The following is a 4,417-nucleotide window of genomic DNA, read 5'->3' as shown; positions in this document are numbered from 1 at the left end:
GGGGCAGGTTCTGGAAAAGAGGAAGAAAGGATGAGTCTGCAGAAGGAGAAGGGCTGGAAGGAGGAAACAGTTGAGGGCTGGTTCTGGAAAAGAGGAAGAGAGGATGAGTTTGCAGAAGGACAAGGGCTGGAAGGAGGAAACAGTTGAGGGCTGGTTCTGGAAAAGAGGAAACAAGGATGAGTCTGCAGAAGGTGAAAGGCTGGAAGGAGGAAGCAGTTGAAAGCAGGTTCTGGAAAAGAGGAAGAGAGGATGAGTTTGCAGAAGGTGAAAGGCTGGAAAGAGGAAGAGTTGAGAGCAGGTGCTGGAACAGAGGAAGACGGAGGAAGAGAGAGGAAGCGAGGATGAGTCTGCAGGAGGAGTAGAATCAAGAGTAAGAGGAACAGAGGAGAGAGAGAGAGAGAGAGAGAGAGAGAGAGAGAGAGAGAGAGAGAGAGAGAGAGAGAGAGAGAGAGAGAGAGAGAGAGAGAGAGAGAGAGAGAGAGAGAGAGAAAGCGAACTCTGATGGGTCTGTAGGAAGAAACAAAAGGAGGAAAAGAGAATGAGGGTTAGATTATATGGCTGGAAAGTGCTGGAAGGAAACAGCTGCATGGAAAGATATGTATGAAGCAAAGATAGATAGCTAAAGGAACGGTCTGCAATGCTTAACTCGAGACCTTCCTTCATTGTTTTCTGTTTATATATGCGATGTTGACCTGGAAAACGGATGGGAAAACAAGCAACCAGTAGAGAAAGATAGATAAAAATAGACAGAGATTGCGCCGTGGCCATAGGAATGAAGGAGCCAGCTGGACACTCTTGACTGGATATCGATTCGGGGTGTCCTTGGCGAGTCCAAAAACCAGGGCTCAGTTTGTCGCGTTTTTAGGCTCTGTGGACGCTCCCAGGCCCCCCCAGCGGCAGCCTTGACCCCTCCCCGTAGCACCGCGTGAAGGAATTGTCGGCCGAGTGTCAGGTGTCGTGAGTGTGGGCGCGAGGGTGTGGTAATGTGCTGTGTTTTGTTTTGAGATGCTACGCGCGTCTCCCTGTTCATGTTGACTATCACTTGCACCTCAGTTTTGTCGATTTTCTCCTTTCCTTCCCTTCCTCTTCTTTTTCCTATTTATTTTTCTCCTTTTCCTTATTCTGAACCATTCCTCTTCTCTTTAATTCTCTTCTTGCGGCTTGGCTTCTTAATACTTTTGTAGGAGCGGCGTTTTTTGATTTTTTGTTTATTTTCACGTATATGCCTATAGCGCCGGTAGGCTTGCTTGAGGGGCCTGGATGGTGAAGTTGAAGTGATTGATTTAAATTAGTCCGCCTTTCCTCGTTTTCTCTAAATCCCTGTTTCTTCATTCTCTAGTTTGGCTCCAAGAACTGTCACGCATAAACCACGCCTCGGCCGTGTCTCCTCCCACAAACCTGCGTGTGACTTGACTTGGTGTATATAGACCTAGGCCCCCACAGTCTCATGGGTCAAAGAGACGGAGATGGGCACCGACGCAGCGCGCAGCTCAGTGCATGCCCCAAGTTTGATTTTTACTTCACCATCCGTCTCTCAGTTCGATTTTCCTCTTCTTTCCTCCGTCTTTCCTCCCGTCACTAAGCCCACTTTTTCTCTTTAACGAAGTCATCTATTTTTTTTTTTAATTCTTTCCAGTCTTTTTTACTCTTTGCAATCTCTTTTTCCAGGCCGCCTTTCCTCTTCTTTTACTCCTCTTCGGCATCTCACAAATCTTCATTCCTCTTCCTTTACATCCATTTCGTATCGGGGGCTTCGTGGTGCAGTGGTTAGCACACTCGGCTAACAACCGAGAGAGCCCGGGTTCGATTCCCGGACGGAGTGGAAAAATTTGGGCGGCTTTTCCGATACCCTACGCCCCTGTCCACCCAGCAGTGAATGGGTACCAGGTATTAATCGGGGGTTGTGTCCCGTCTCCTGGGGTCTGTTCCCTTCTGTGATTCCTTCCCCTTCTGTCTCTCTCCGGGATATGACCACAGATGTTGCGCCGACTAAACCAAACTTTCCAACTTCCATTTCGTATCTCTATCCCTTGCAGTCTCTCCCGAACATGCACTATTTTGCGTTAACATCCAATTATTTTGCCAGTTAGTGAGAGCCCACAACTATCTCTGCTCTCTCCCTTGAACCTAACCCTTGCAGCGAGTGGGAATCAGTACGTGGAATGGGTGGGATGGATGTGTGAAGAGAACATTCAGGAGGCGGTGGCTGAATGGATAGCGTGACGGCGCCGCGCTTAGGACGACGCGAGTTCAATCCCCGCCCGGTGCCACCATGCTGGGATTTTTCAGCCGCCGCCGAGTGGCTTAAAACTACTCACATAATGTCCAGAAGACCACCTATCAACCCGGACTCTAGATTCTAGGATTAAAGAGAGAAAGGACAAACCAATGGCCCAAGAAAGGTAGTCCGATTAGGCGCTACAGGTGACAGGCAAAAGGACCCTGACAGTAGGAAACTAACCGAGGGAAACGGACCCAAGGAAGGAGCCAGGGACGGGGAGGAGAGAAATGATTTGAGGGCAGATTGAGAGGAGGGTTTTGGGGTCAACAAGAACGGTCGAGAGTCAAGAAAGGAAAGAACCGGCGTGATGGATGACGTAGAAAGTTTGTGAAGAGTGAATTATCCTGATGATTAGAAACGAAAGGAGAGAGAGAGAGAGAGAGAGAGAGAGAGAGAGAGAGAGAGAGAGAGAGAGAGAGAGAGAGAGAGAGAGAGAGAGAGAGAGAGAGAGAGATAAACTGGAGGATAATGAAGATGACGAGGAAGATGGCGAGGAAGATGGAGGGAAAGGAGAAGGATGATGATGGAGGTGATGGAAGAAAAGGAGAAGGGATAGAAGGGATAGAATGAGGAATAATACTAACAACAATAAATAGAAGAAGAAGAAGAGGAAGAGTACGAGGAGGAAGAAGAATAAGTATAGAGTAGAGGAAGAGGAGGAGGAGGAGGAGGAGGAGGAGGAGTTAGCTTTGGTATTAGTCATCAGGTCACGAGTGGGCAAAGGAACGTGACACTCACTCTCTTTTGTCCTCGAGAAGAAAGAGACCAAGAGGAGGAGGAGGAGGAGGAGAAGGAGGAGAAGGAGGAGGAGGGTACGGTGAAGGGACGGCAGAGGACGGTTGGTGGTGAGGAGATATATAATTAAGGTGAAGGTCAGACTGTTTTGTTTCATCGTCACTGTGAAGCCGAAGTGATCATTGGGAGCATTTTGATATATATTTTTCATCCCGTTGTGGCGCAGGCAAGTGTTTATAGTGGCGCCATCCTGCTTGCTTCATGGTATCCCCCGAGCTCATCTTTGATCCTCCTTCAGAGAGAATCTAGACTCCGGGTTGATAGGTGGTCTTCAGGACAGCATGTGGATAGTCGCAGGCGGTGGCTGAGTGGTAGCGTGCTGGGCCCACATTCACCGCGTGATGGACGACGTGGGTTCGAATCCCCACGCTACCACCTGGGATTTTTCAGTCACCGCCGAGTGGCTTAAAACTACCCACATGCTGTCCTGAAGACCACCCATCAACCCGGACTCTAAAAGAAACCATCCAAGTGAATCAAGAACGTGTTCCGGGGGGCAGCATGAACCAAGAGAAGATGGCGCCACTATAAACACTTGCCTGCGCCATGACGGGCTGGGGCCAAGTACCATCCAGGCCCCTCAAGCAAGCCTACCGGCGCTATAGGCATAGACGAAAAAAAAAAAGGGCATTGTCGCTGCTCGTCTCCTCATTCAAGTATCATTATTAGACATTTGTAAACACACGCATTACCCCCCCCCCCCCCACACACACACACATACACACATTCCCATTCCCATCTATCAAGCAACTTCTCTCCTCCTCCATCCCAGCCACACGCCACCTCTCTCCACCTTCCCCTGCTCCCCGCCTCGAGTACTCCCTCTATCAACCTCGTCTTTGATTTTCTGCACTTGGCTTCAAACAGATCTGTATCGCGTCAGATTTCCTCAAGGACTTTCACTCACCTCGCTGGCTTGTACCTCGCCACCCCACTCCTCCTCTCTCGGTGATCTGCTCTTCTTTGGCGAGTGTCTCTTGGGTGATCGTTTCTTGGCCCTGTAGCAGCGACGGGCCAAATTTGTGGCTTTACCGTGTAGCAGCGACGGGCCAAATTTGTGGCTTTACCGTGTAGCAGCGACGGGCCAAATTTGTGGCTTTACCGTGTAGCAGCGACGGGCCAAATTTGTGGCTTTACCGTGTAGCAGCGACGGGCCAAATTTGTGGCTTTACCGTGTAGCAGCGACGGGCCAAATTTGTACCATGATATCAACCCCCCAAAATAGATGATACATAATCTGATCACAAATGCTTTGATATATATTATGAAATGGTTTGTGTGAGGGGTGATTTTTTCTCATTTTTCTCGCTTAGAGGGTCCATTAAGAAACATGATCCCCGC

The 4,417-nt window shown here is 49.2% G+C and overlaps 1 non-coding gene across 1 annotated transcript; it reads left to right on the top strand.

The window, feature by feature from the left end:
• Window positions 1-1,750: 1,750 nt before the first annotated feature.
• Trnav-aac (transfer RNA valine (anticodon AAC)) lies at window positions 1,751-1,822 on the top strand. The gene has a single exon. It is a non-coding gene; the product is annotated as a tRNA-Val (tRNA).
• Window positions 1,823-4,417: the final 2,595 nt, after the last annotated feature.

Source organism: Eriocheir sinensis, chromosome 23 (genome assembly GCF_024679095.1).
Source record: "Eriocheir sinensis breed Jianghai 21 chromosome 23, ASM2467909v1, whole genome shotgun sequence".
Lineage (NCBI taxonomy): Eukaryota > Metazoa > Arthropoda > Malacostraca > Decapoda > Varunidae > Eriocheir > Eriocheir sinensis.
This window is presented reverse-complemented; position numbering and strand designations above follow the sequence as displayed.